Source organism: Oenanthe melanoleuca, chromosome 11 (genome assembly GCF_029582105.1).
Source record: "Oenanthe melanoleuca isolate GR-GAL-2019-014 chromosome 11, OMel1.0, whole genome shotgun sequence".
Lineage (NCBI taxonomy): Eukaryota > Metazoa > Chordata > Aves > Passeriformes > Muscicapidae > Oenanthe > Oenanthe melanoleuca.
The window spans coordinates 3,175,728-3,190,178 of NC_079345.1; the positions used below are offsets into that span (position 1 = coordinate 3,175,728).

Sequence of the window (14,451 nt, forward strand, 5' to 3'; positions counted from 1 at the left end):
GAAGAATTATTGTGAAATTAGTGGCAAAATAATACAGAGCAGAAAATGGATTCAGGGTAGATGTTGGGATTTGGGAGGGGATATTGAAGGTGGTACCATGATGTCAAGTGGTTTATGTCCCTTTATCTGCTGGACATTATCAACCTTGAGGAAAGGAATGTACTCTGGAATAGGGGCTTTGTCTTCACTCAGCAGTTTTTGCAGCCAGGCCTGCAATATGAATCCTCCATCACCTGCACTGCACTGACCTCCTTGTGTATTTTAAAAACTTGCTTTCTTCTCTGAAGTCTCCCTCTTTGCTTCTCCAGATCTTCTCTTCAGCCTTGCCATCTTGGAAAGACTTCAGTCAAACCATCAGAGAAAGATTTGGTTTTCATTGCTCACATGTGACATGTCTTGCTGACCTTTTGGTGCATCTGTTAACCCTGGTCACTGTGACACTTCCCCAAACAGAAAGGAGGAATGAAAAACCAAAGGGTTTTGTCTGCAAAGCTTCCATCTCTGAACTCAATAAAACAGTGTTTAAATTGAAGGAGTTAGTAAGTATCAGAGGCCTTTTTTTAGACCTCAGAGAAGTGCAGAGAATACAGCAAAGGAACAGCAATGTCTGCAGAACTGTGATTCAGATTTCTTGTACCTTCTTTACAGAGCTCACAGAGCTTTTCTGGAGTATTAGTTCTGTCTCTTGTGCTTTGTGATTCTCTGACACTCAGCCAAGCCTGCTCAGCTAATGCTTTTACAACTCAAAGAACCTATTTTATCTGATTATTTTTCAACCACTTGAAATTAGGGTTTGAAACTGCTCTTACAAAGAGCCATCTGAACTGGTGAGAATGTGAAAAAATAGCTCAAGTGCCTATCAGAGAAATATCCTGACTGTCAGCTGCTTCTGGGGAAGAAACAACTGCACTGAGCTACAAGAGGAAGCACCAAGAGCTCTTTAACCCCCTTTTTGCTTCTAAACAGGAAATTGTGTGAGCATGGTTTGAGGAACAAAGGGGGGAGAGCTGAGGTGTGAATTCTGCTAAACCCCAGAGGTGCTGGGACTGAGTCTGCATCTCAGCAGCTCGGAGAAAAATGCAAGGAATGGGCTTTTCAATGACCCCAAACACAAGGATAGAACCAGCAATCAGCACCTTGTCTGTGCAGCAAAAGGGAAAAGTGCAGGAAAGGTGCTGGTTGTGTCTAATTCTCCTCCACTGGTAGGAATAAGGAGAACAGCTCAGTTATGTGCTGTCTCTATGGTAACTGTGCAACAGGGCACTCACTGCATGGATTTCCTCACTGCTTCTTGCACTGCACAGGAAATACTGCATCTTCTGTGTGAACTCCAACATCTGTGGATTTTACTGACTTCTGACACAAAAGGGGAAGATGTGCCAAAAAAAATGGAATTGTCTTATTTCAGATTTCGGTTTTGGAGCTAGAGTGCCAAAAACGCTAAAAAACACAGGTTTTTATTGGTGGGAAAACAATGAATAGAGAGAGAAATTCCCTCCAGTGAAAAGGTCTTTTTTGAGCAAGGAAAGTGGTTTTTCTTTGTAGTGTGTACTAGAGCCGTGTCTCCTTTCTCTTCCATATCCCCACTGTGTCTCAGGCATGGATCTAAGGAGAAGGTGTAAATTTTGTTTCTCTGAATGATGATTTCTTCCAGGCATTATCCAAAGTAGAGTGCCTTTGCCTCCAGCTTGTCATATCCATATTTGAGTTTTCACTGGATCTTTTTGGAATTCATGGGACTCATCTGGACTTCTGTAGATCTGGCCCCAAGGAAAAGTTTTGGATCTGCAGATACTTCAGCTCTTTTTCGTGACACAAGAATGGTTATTTCACCTCCATTTCAGAGTGCAGAGGTAGAAGGAGAGTATGATGGTAAAACCACAGGTTTTAAACAGATTAAAAGCAGTGATACAAATGGACAAAAGTTCTCCTACCCCACACTCAACAGTGGCTGCAACACTGGCCTTTTGGCCATGTTTTGGTTATTTGCTTCAGTGTCCACTTCCCCTTAGAGACAGTCTCTTTCTCAATTCCTCTCAGAAACTATCTCAGGCTGCCTTGGTCATTTCCAGCCTGTGCTTACACAGAAAAAGGGGCTCAGCACAACATGAATCCTGGGAGGTCAGGGGTCTTCTACCTCTAATAACTTCCCAAGACTGAAACATGAAAGTAGCCCAAAAACAAAAGTGAAAAGGAGCAAAAACTGATTATGCTAAGAAGCACTGAGCTCATGGCAGATTCATTTGCAAGGGGGTTTCCTACTTTTCTTTCCACTGAAATACAAGGAAATAAAATCCCCCCAGTTAATCTGCTTAATTTACTAACATCCTGAAACCATTAATAAAACCATTTGGGAAGCCAGTTGAAAGTGATGCTATAATCTATTTTTAATTCTTGTAACATCTCTGGAAAATATCACAGTGGGCTCTGCTCTGGGTTCAGGCAGCCACAGAGTGGCTGTAGCAGGACAGCACAGTAACACCAAGTCCTCCCAAAATCCCAGGAATGCTTTATTCAAGAGACTGAGCTGAAGTCTGCAGTCATTCTTGTGCTTATCACAAAGAATTTTATGTGTATAATGTCCTTTTTTCAAGGAATTGGTGGCCTCAGCTGGCTCCAGCATTTCTAACTCATGTTTTTGCTAGCAACAGAGAGAAGTTAATGCAATTTAAAAAGATTTTAGGTCAAGTTCATCCATGTTTAATGCACTGGGGAATGATCTAGCCCATTCTGCGCATCTCAATTGGTTTGACTGCTTAAAACAGCAACTGACTGTGTCCAAGCAGAGAATATGTCTTACATAGTCAAACACATAATTTATAAATTTACTGCACAATGAAAACGCCATGGCTTTGTGGCTGTGCCCTGATGTAAACCAATGGGGTTTGACTGTGAATTGGAGCTCACTGTAGGTGTTACACTGAGAGGAGTCAGAGTGGAAATGGGATGCTGAGGACACTGGAATTTTGCTGTTTCATCTGAGCAGTGGCTTTGTGCTATTTCCTGTTGCCAGTCCCAGGCCTTGTCCTTTCTTACCCACTGACACTCCACCTTTCCACTTCCCACTTTTCCATGCTCTGCTGACACATCCTTTAACAGCAGCAGCAGTTCTGCTCTTCCTTCCAGCCACCCTCCTACTTCCTGTCCCATCCTTCCTCAAACCTGGGGGTTTGACCCCAATTTCCCTTCTGATCCCTTCCTACACACATTTCTTTGTTTCCTGGAATGTTGGTTCCACTTTGCTGTTTTCCTGTTCTTGTTTGACTGCTGAAGGGAGCCTGTGCAGGAATGTCCCAGGAGCTCAGACTGTATAAAAAATGTGACAAATGGCAGCTGGTGAAAGAGGGCAGATAAGGCCCAAGGATGAGGATGAGTAAAGTGATTTTGATAAAAACACAAACCAGACAGGTGACAGCAGTGAAGTATTTCACACTCAGAGCAGACAGAAATCAAGATGGGGAAGAAGGTCTGGTAAATTTATCTGATGTTGACTCAGCTGATGTCCCCAGGGTGATCCACTAGATCTGCTTTAGTTTCCTCGGGTGTTGCCTCATATTTGAGTCTTTATTTAAAAAAACCTTTCAACCAACAAAAAAACCCCCAAACACCCCCACCTGCTGCTTTCCCCTCAAAAAACCTCCAGAGGGTTTATCTGCAATTGTTCTTTAGTCTGTGCTCTGTGCTGCAGGAGATGTGGCTGCAGGAAGCACTGATCTGTTTCAGGTACTGGCTGACCAGCTGGAACTGAGAAGAACAAGCTGGAAATGCTCAGCTGAAATCCTCATTACTGAGTGTTTGGCAGAATTATGAGCATTCATTCTTTGAAGCCAGTGATAAATGCCAAGAAAAGCTGAATTTCTAGGACTGTCTATTAAAGTGCCTCCAATGCCCACATCCCAGAGTGTGTGTGCATGCCAAAATATCCCAGTTAATTACTATAGCTGATATATATCAACAAAAATATTTTTAAGTAGACGCTGTAAATGAAATATACTAAATCCTCTCCCACTTTACTCCTACAGAGAGCTTTTAAAATTTACAAACCTCCCACAATGTCCCTCAGACAGGCTGTGTGTCCAGTGAGACACAGCTCACTCAGGTGAAACACAGAGTGCACAAAGCAGCAACTGCTTATTAAGGATATCAGCCTGAGAACAGCATCCATCTGAAACACCAAGGAGAATTCAGGTCAGGAGAACATAATTATCCAAGCTGGAGTTTGTCCAGGTTACCTGGATTACCACTGCTATAAAAAGCAGGGTGGGACCAGCAGTGAGTGATTAGGAGCTGTGTTTAGCAAGGCTTTGGAAGATCCTAATGTGAATTAGTGTTCCATTCCAACAAACTTTTGGTATGAGTTGTGCATCCATTTCATTAAAATCTCCCCTTTATGCCATGGCATTCAGCTGCTGCTTCCTGCTCAGTCACAACAGTGTGACTTTTTTTTTTTTCCTAAAGTTTCAAAGAAAAAAATACATATCATTAACGTCTTCTCCACTGTATATCAATAATAAAAACTATTGGTAATTAGTCATCTCTTGTGTTTTATTTTTGGGTTTCTTGTGGTCTCAGCCCTGCAAGGAGCCTCCAGATTGGACAGGATTAAGGACTCTCCTTCCTATGAGCCCTAAATTGGTACCTCTAGCTGTAAACCTATTAGAAAGGCAGTCAGCTCCCCCAAACCTCCTGCAATACTGTACAGCACAGTGTATTTCCAGGGTCAGCCTTTGCCTGGAGGGTGATTTGGGAGAACCCCCTGTGCAGAGCTCACCTCTGTGCTGGTGCCAGCTCGGGCAGCCTGACCTGCTCCATCACAACCTGTCCCTAGCCAACACTTCCCACTGCCTTCCCTGCACTCTGCTTTCAAAGAAATGAAAAATAAATCTCTCATTCCCAGAACAATAGTTATTGCTAAAGGAAACAGAGGCAGACTGGGGCATGTTCAAGGTTGAGTAATTCCTGACAGTTTTCCCTTCCGTGCTGGCCTGTCCCTTGCAGACCTATTTGCTCTCTTTGCTGACTCACAAATCCATGTGGCAGACTTAAAAGACTTTATTATAAATACACCAATAATCTGAGCTGTCACTCCTGCAAGCTGCTAAGCTTCTGCTTGGGGCACGGGCAATAATGAGTTCTTCTATTCCTTTATTTTCCGTGAGGGAAAGCTATGCTTGGATTTGTTATCAGACATCTGCCCTGTGGGATTCCACAGCTACTCATTCCTACTTCCACATTCTGGGGAGGGATGGATTCCCTTGGTTATTTTGCTTGTGAGCAGAGAGTAAAAAGAGCAGCTAATGCTCCTTCCTTTGTCTGTGTGAACTGTGGCATGCAGCAGTTCCTGGAGGGCTGAGGGAGCACAGATCCATGACTGCACAGCACACTGAAAAGAGAGCACCCATGGACAGGGCTGCACAAGGTTCTGAGAGAAGCCACGACTTCAGGAAGGAGGTTGTGACTGGAGCTTTGCCAGGAACAGGGAAAAGGGAAGTCATGCTAAGCCTCCAGTGAGCAAAAGTTCATTACCTGTTCTGCCCACCCTCAGCCTCTGTCTGCACCTTCCAGCTCCTCAGCCTGGGGCTGCCAGAATAGAACAGCTCCCCTATTCACATTTTTATTCTGAGATGTTAATCATGTGGGCTAATTATATATATGCCAGGGTTGACATTGGCAGGAATCATGGAACTGGAACCACCTCCCACCCCCTCACACTTCCCTTCTGTTCAGGCACAGGGTATTATTAATCCCCTAACACCAAATCACTTTCATTCTGTTCTTCTAGTTATGACAAATGCATGTGGCAATTAGACTTTTGCCCCTAATTTGTACATGCCTCTGAGTTTTGAACAGCATACCTCAGGAAAATGGGTCAAAATTCAATGAAAAAATATTCTACCATCACTGCTTCTACAAAACCTCTGCTTTCCTTGAGAATATGTTAATTTTCATGTGTTGGCATGGAAAAAAAACTCCCTCAAACATGAAGAACTTCAACGTAGTTAAATTATTTGGCTTTGTGCCCAGGAAATATTTTTGGGGTTTGTACACAGAGCTCTCTTGTGCATTTCCAATCAGAAGCAATAGGATTGATACTGCAATGATTGCTGGATTGCTGTGCTCTGCAAACATTTGCTGTGGTGTCTGCTGGAGACAGAGAGGGGGTAATCACTCGTGAACTATTTCTGTGGGAGAGCCCTGATGCTGCACCAGCCATTTCAGATGCACTGCAATTTATTCAGTGTCAGAACTGGCACTGGGGAGGCTGCAGCTGCTGCCATCAGAGCTGGGATCCAAGAAACAGGAGCTCTTCCCACAGTGGGCACCAAGGGCACTGCTGAACCAACCTCACCATTGAACAGATGCATTCATAAAGCACAATCCTGTAAGACTGTTATTAAATACTAAATTAAATAATAAATATTAAATACATTCTGTCTTTTAAACTCAGGCAATAATATAACCCCTCACAGTGCTTTTACTTTCTTTAAGCATTTTGCAATTCCTCAGATTGTTTTTATTCACTTTTGGCCATGTTCATCTGCTACTTCTTAAAAAAAAAATTAAAAAAAAACCAAATCTCTCTTCATTATATCAAGTAAGAGGCAATCAAAGCCAGATTTGTGTGGGAGCTCACCAAGATGTGTTCTTTAGAGAACTGAAAAGGTCTTTTTGATTCAGTTTTCCCTATTTCCCATTTCAGCTGCTAGGAACTCCCCCCAGACACAGAGCTCATTCCCCTCTCAGCCAAAAGATGCAATTACAAATGTGGTGCTCTAAGCTTTGCACACCACATTCATTTGTGTAAAATCTTTGCTGGATTCAGAGAGACTTGTTTCAGCAAATGGTCAGAATAAGCCAAGATAAATCAGGGAAATTTGTGTTCACACCTATAAAGGTCCTCCAGTTTCTGCTCTCTGATAATCCTGTGGCAAATTGTAGGCAGGGAGTAGGATCATAAATTGTGTAACCACAGAGCCACAGATAACATCCAGTGTGACTCAGAGCAAATGAAGAAATTTTCCTCAGAAGCAGAGAAAATGTCAGCTCTGTAGGAATACCTGGAGCAAGGACATGAAGGTCAGTGTGTGGAGCAGAATTGCTTTGCACATTTCAGGTTGGGAGAGGAAGCTGGTTCTGAAATGCATTCAGCATCTAGAGAATAAAATAAAATTAGAGATCCCCTGAGCTACTTTGCCCCATTGTGGGCACACCAAGGAATTCCACAAATCTCCTGTTCATCACAAAGTTCATCTGATAAAGAGAGCTTTGTGTGCACATTGTGAGCATAAGTAGGACAAGGACAGAAAAAATAAAGTTCTATTTATACCACTGTAAACAGATATCCAAGACAGGACCAGCAAGCAGCCAGAGAGACAAAACCATCCCAAGCAGCAGCCAAATAAATTCCCATCCATGGAAGCTCAGAGTGCTCTTCTCAGCTGAGGCTGGAGGTGTGCACACAGCTAATTAGCACTTGCTTCTGCAACCACATTAGTGACCTTTCAGAGCAGCATGCAAGGAATAGATGGGAATCTCCCACACCACTCCTGTGGGATCTAACAGAGATCTTCTCCAGGGCTCTGAAATTCTGGCACACAGAAAATGCACCAGTGCTTTTCTGGCTGCAGCAAGGGAGTTTTTCCAAGCAGTGCAATGCAAGACCCCACCCCACTGGGATGATCTGGAGCTGACAGGAGCCACCAGACTGGGTGGTTTCATCTCAAGGAGCCTTCTGATCTGATCTGGAAAACAAACACCTGATATTCCCACTGACTCCAAGAGCAGCTGTGTTAGCTTAGGCTCAGAAATCAGGGAACAAAGGGCTCCCAGTACACAAAGGGGCCCTGATAAAGCTGCTGTGGGCCCATCTGCTCAGAACTGATTTCTGTGATGGAGAAAATAAGAAAGAGGGAGAGAAAGGGAGAAAAGCCCTTAAAGCATGGGCCTTTTTGGGTTTTGGGATGAATCCTTTGCAGTTTGTGTCTGGGGTTGCCAGAGCAATCCTGAGCCTGTCTGAATAAAGGCAGAGCTGAAGGCACACAAAAGTGGGGAGTGTTTGTGCCCTCTCTGGGGCTGCACACACCAAGCAGCTCTGCTGGGCTACCTGGGCACCTCCATCTGCTGAAGCATCACCCAGCAGGTGCCACATCAACTTTAGGGAAGGATTAGTACAATTAAAAGGTAGTTTTTAATTTCATACAATTAAAAAGTGTATTGAAAAACAAATTCTCTTTTCAAAGGCTGTTCCTAAGGCTCAGCCACCTCCTGACTTTGGAGAGGGACAGGGGTTGATGGGCAAAGGCATGGAGTGGTCTGGCTGGGGAGACTGAGGGTAGAGCAAACCTGGGATCTAGACCCTCATGCACCTAAATCAAGGAGAGTTTGAAGTAATTTTGGACAACAGGATTGATTTGTGGATGGAGAGGGAAAACACTAAATTTCCCCTCCTTTCCCACAACACAGCAAGGTAATTCTGCAATGAGCTTAGAGCCTGCACCCTGCTCACTGAAGCACACCTGGAACCCCACAGAGCACCTCGAGCTCCAGGGACACAAGCAGGGTGAGCACACACCCTGCAGGCAGCTGCTGAGGAGTCAAGCACAAAAGAAAGCATGCAGCTCTGCACTGGTATAAATGGAGAGAGATCCCATAGCAACTTTTATTCTGCAGCTTTCAAACAAACTCTTACAGCAGGGAGCAGGAGAGCAGAGATGGTGGGTGTAAAACCACAGCCATGAGACAGCTCCCTCCAGGACATTTGTGTTGTGCTCACATTTCTTGGCTCCTGGTTTCACTGTTGTGTGTAAGGGAGCTGAAGCCAACACTTGCCAGTCTTTCTGATCACTGGAGAAGGCACCAGCAGCCACAGTTTCAGCTCAGCACAGAGGAGAAACAGCTGTCTGTTAAACCACTGGAGAACTTGGCAGCACAGCTGCTTTGGGGGCATAAATAATTTCTGTTAATGGGCCAGGTTAACAAATGAATTCAATTGTTTCCTCTCAATAGGGTTTTGCATCCAATTTTGTCAGGGTGTTTGAAGTGGGGGCTCTCAACACTGCGGTTTGTGGGGTTTTCCAGAGAACACATTTCTGAAGAACACCTGGGAATTTGGTGTCACTGCAGTATTTGCAAGATCTTGTATAACACAGTAGCAAGAATCAACTGCTAAGCATGACCTAGAACTGTATCTTTCCTTGTGCCACAAGTTTCTGTCTGACTTTGGATAAGCCAAGTGAAGGAAAGCAGCAGGACATATGGGGGAAAACCCCTAAGGAATCAAAAAACCTAACAACCCCACATTTTTCTTTGGAAAAAAAGAAAAAAAAAGAGGCAAGTTATGATTGCTGGGAAAACTCAGTGCAGGCAGGATTAGATTTTGTCTCTTTGTTCATCAAGTACTTGAGAAGGAACACTCTCAGTGAACATGGTAGGACTTTTCATGATGAGAGAAAGAGGAAAGGATCTACCTCCATTAAAAATCCATTAAAAATCCCATAATGATCTTGCTTGACAAGTCAGCACAGAGAAGCTGCAAGAGAGCTGAATACTTAAGGGTTGGACTCATGATCCTTGTGGGTCCCTTCCAACTCAGAATATTCCATGACAGTAGGGCTTCTATGGATGGGAGAGAGTATTTTCTTCTATATATTTACATTTTTACTCTGGTACCATAGAGTTTACTCACTTTTGACTCAAAAGCCAAATAGCCTGTGTTGCTTAACCTCCAGTTATAAGCACAGCTTTTTAAACCAAGATCTTGTTTAATGATAACTCTGGTGTCACTAATTTTCTTTATTTACTTTAATAACCCCCTGGATTCAGTTTGCTCTGTGTTGCTGCATCCTCTGCAAGGACAGTGATCTTACACATTATAGTGGTTTCTGCATTAACCATGAGAAAACTCCAGCTGAGCAAATTGCTGGGTGTTGTTGGGGCTGTGCTTGGTGCTGTGGTCATATGGAAAAAAAAAAATCCACCTCTCATGCAAGCCTTAACAAGGGACAGTGTGCATGGCAGCTGTCAGGATGGGAGAAGCAGGGTAATTGGAGCGATTAAAAGCTCACAGTGGTTACAGACACGCTTCTGCATTTAAGGTGGAGTGAAACTGTCAGTGAACTGTCCTGTAACAGTGCCATGGCTGCTCTGGGAAAGCCTGTGGAATCCTACCTGTCATCTCTGCACCAGTGTTTTAAATTCTGGAACCTCAACCCCACCAGTTGGCACCTACACGAACACCTCCAAGAAATGCTGGGGAGCAGCAGCACAAAGGGATGTGCTGACCCCAAGCTGTGCTAAGCAACTGTGTTTTAAAAAGATCCTCCACTTGAATATATTATGAAATAATGGCAATTTTAGTAGCCAATGTGAGGTGAAGCAGGAGTGGCCCTTATTTATTATTGCAAACAGTGCAGGAGCAGTGGTCAAACAGGGCAGGAAATGAGAAATTTCCACATGCATTTGATAGGAATCAGTAAGATCTCAGAGATAAGGATCCAGAATCTCTGTGGAAATCAGGATCATGCAAATGACATTACAGTTCATTTGAATTACTGCACCAGTGGGATTCTGCAAATTAATCTGCTGCTTTGCCCCTCAAAGACTTGACCCAAGCAATTTGAATGTGCAGGACATCTGAATATTATCTAAGTTTTCCAGAAAATACTTACACCTTTCCCAAGCATAAAGGGGACCTTGAGGAAAAACAAAGTACTGTCCTCTATCTCCAAAGGCTTTCTTTACATGCACATTTCTCACTGGATAAAAATAGCCTTAAACCCTGGGTTAAGTAAGCTTCTTATATTGGGAAAACCTGTTTCAAGTGGACAAAGAAGACAGAAGTGGCACACCATAAAAAAGGACTTTGGTTTCAGTGTCTGCAACTTGAAACACCATCCTGGTCTTGTTTTCTGTGTCCAAGAGGGAACTAACCAACACTGAGCCACTGCAAAGAGCAGAGTAAGCATGAACAGGCTGTGGGCTGTCTACTTCTCCTTTCTGCATTTCTCTCTTGAGATCAGGCTAAGTTCCTTTTCAAGCCTAACTGGAAACAGTGAAAAAATATTCACAGGAAAAAGACAAAAATCCATTCTATATCTCTCATCAATACTCAAAACTTACAAGCTGGTCAAGATCTTCACTAGAGAAGAATCAACTGCAATCATTTCCATAGCCAGTAATTTTGAAACGGTCTCATTAGTACTAAAACATTTCTAGAGACATGCACATGACTTATTTCTGTTGTAATTATTTCTGAGTTACAGTTCAAAGCAAAGTTGAAGAAAGTCAGAGAACAGGATATGAGACTTCCTGGTGCATTTTTAAACTGAAATGCAAAAAGCACTAGAGCTCTGTAGATTACTCCAGAGGGAATGAGAAGGGAACTAAGGAAAGCAAGCCCATTGTTTTGCTAAATTTATTAATCAAGTGTCCAGAAACAAAAAAAGAGTGGAAAGAGCTAAGCAAGATAATCAGATACCTCATGCTATTGTTGAGTTCTGCTGGTCTGTTCCTCTTGGCTACAACATTTCAAGCAAACTTGATCACTTCAGGGTGCCTCAGTTTCCCCTTAAACACCCCACACTCCCCCAAAATAAGAAGTCAGAAGGTTAATCATCTCTCATAATTAGCCACACTAAGATCACCTTTGAAGATTCTGGCCTGAGCCCTTACAACTGATCCTGGTAGGACTAGGAATTAAAGCTTTACTATTATTATTGTTTCTTATTAATTACTACTATTCCCCTTAGAAGGCTTGTGGTCAAAACCAGAGTTTCTGTGAGAGCTCCCAAGGCAGATGCAGGACAAGCAGCTGGGAATTCTTCATTGTCCTACAGTAAGCCATTCCCACATCTGAATCCATGCCTTTTGTGATGAAGACCAGCTTAAAACTGAAATTTAGTGGATCCCTCGCCACACCAACTGAATTCCACAGCTCTGGAGGCCAAGCTCCACCACTGGCTGTGAAGAGCTCAAGGTCTAGAAAGGTTGGAAACTTTGGCCACAATTATAACCACATTTTTGTGGTTCTAATGTCCAGAACAAACAAAAGTAGTTCACATGAACACACAAGATCTTAAAAATGTAGATGTGGGGGAAACAAAGAGCAGACACATGAGAATAAGAACTTTGTGTTATTGAACCAAAGAAGAGTTTACTCAGGGCAGGAACTGGTCTCAAAGCACTGCAGAAGGGGATCATTGCCCTCATACCTGCAGTTTATCACCTTTCAAGATCTTTCCTTTGAGGGATCAGGTCTGTGTGAGCAGTAGCAAAGAAATCCCAAGCTGGATCCATAACCCAGCACTCAGTGAGCATCCCAGTGCAACAGTCCAGACTGAGTTCCTTACCAAACCTCAAGCAAAGTCATCCCACAATAAATTCACACCATCCATTCCTGAGAAGAGATGCTCCCACACCCCACCCCCAGCACCACATGTTACAAATCTGGTCATAACCCAGAAAACAAGAAGTTTGATGGAAATAAGGAGGCTGGACATTTTACATTTACTCTCTTCCCAAACAAAACTGTTTCTTTAAACAGAGCTGCACCTTTCTACCAAAGAACCCATCCTGGGCTGATCTCAGGGCTGTGCTCCCTCTTTGAGTGGCTGGCCTCTTGCTCAGCTGTTAGCACAGATTTCAGAAGAGCTGCAGTATTCTCCCCTGTTCAGGGCAGAGAGACCAGCCAACATCACAAACATGACCCTCAGAATGGATTTACAAGGTTAAAGGCTTCACATCACATCACCAGCTCAGGGCAGTCTCACCCTTTTCTTCTTCATAGGGACCCAAAAAGCCATGATGTGAACCTCTCAGGAGCCTGATCTGGCTTTAAATATCAGGTGATTTTTAAGCTGATCAGTTCCCTGATCCACTTTGCTATATAACAAACTCCTTTGATAAAACTGAGGGCAAGACAAAACCAGGAAAAGGTGAAACTGGAGGAAGGAAAGAATACATAAATCCAGAATTACTACTGAATAAATTAATTAAAGTCATAAAATCACACCCCTTAGGCAGAATTAGCTACCAATGCTGATGGTGGGTGGCTGTGGAAAGCTGTTGTACCCTCATAAGGTTCAGTTAGACAACCCCCACCTGCCCTGAACCAGCACAAACACAAGCAGCTGTTCTTAACATAACAATGTTCAGAACATTAACACATCTCCATAAAGCCCTTTAAACCAAGGTTTTTATATCCCAAACTGATGTATTAGCACTGAGAACTGTCAGGGAGGCATTTCAGGGTTCCATGTGGGTTTTTTTATCCCTCTTTTTTCTGCTACAGAGTTTAACAAGGAAATATCTTGGAAACCTTGGAAAGGACAGGCCTCCTGTGCCTGTTCAGTAGAGTCATGGGCATGTCTGACCATTTGTTAGTAGATGGAGAGGGTTTCTGCTCCTGCCATGGAGCCCAAGAATAGATATAAAGGAATTAGGGCTAATTGAACAATGTACCTGAGTAAGTCAGAAGCAAGCAATGCAAAACTCTGAAAACTGCAGATCTTCCTTAAATTTTCTCTTCAACTTTCCATGGGAGATTTTGCCAGCGTGGAACAATCCTTTGAAGCAATGGAACAAACATGTGAGTCACTTAAAAAGTTCTCATTTTAAACAAACACTGAGTTACTTGCCCACTCTAATGGGGACAGATATTGGGCTGAAAACCATGACTCTATTGATTCAGCATATTGGTGTCTCAGGAGACAAAATGTTCCTGTTGTTCAGGCAGGCTGGATTTGCAGGAAAGCAGGGAAGCTGCCCTACAGTGCTTTACAGGGCCTAAAACTGCAAGCAAGGGAAGCACAATTTTGCTAAAAACACAGAACTGAAATGGATAAAAAAACTTACTTGCAGTCTTAATTTATTTCAAAACACAGACATAGATTTGTTTTGACTGTAACAGCTTTCTAGGGGAGATGGGCCATGCCTCTTCCCTAAGGAATCAGCAATGATACTGAGCAAGTGAACCCACACAGCCAGTGTTAAGCTGTACCTTTATATGCTTACAGTTAATAAAATACACTTGGGAAAACCAAGGAGTTAAGGGCACTTCTGTTAAAGGGCAAATAACAGAAGATTTACAATTGGAACATGATTATTGGGCTCAAAACAAGAATTATTAGGTGAAACTATGTGGCTTTTACTATGGAAAAGGCAAATTAAAGCATTATAATGAACTCACTGGGTTCAGAAAATTGCCTGTAGGGTAAACATGAGAATGAAAGGACAAAAAAAAGCACAAAAAAGAGTGAACACCTATCACATCCAAGGTAACACAAACAGATAACACAGGCAGTGTTTCCACACACCCCACCAGTGCTTTCCCAGAAGCAGAGCTGTGACTTCTCTCCCTCACACTAAACAGGAAACAAGAACTGGTTTGGGCTGGAGCCACATATTCACAGTAAAGTGATTACTGGTGAAAGCATTTTGTACCAGTTTCAAACC

At 43.1% G+C, this 14,451-nt stretch overlaps 1 long non-coding RNA gene across 1 annotated transcript in view; it reads right to left on the reverse strand.

Annotated features, from left to right (window-relative positions):
* LOC130257701 (uncharacterized) overlaps positions 1 to 13,730 on the reverse strand; it is a 38,243-nt gene extending 24,513 nt beyond the window's left edge. The window contains exon 1 of the long non-coding RNA XR_008841365.1: positions 13,459 to 13,730. This is a non-coding gene — a long non-coding RNA (uncharacterized LOC130257701). The remainder of the gene's footprint in view (positions 1 to 13,458) is intronic.
* Positions 13,731 to 14,451: the final 721 nt, after the last annotated feature.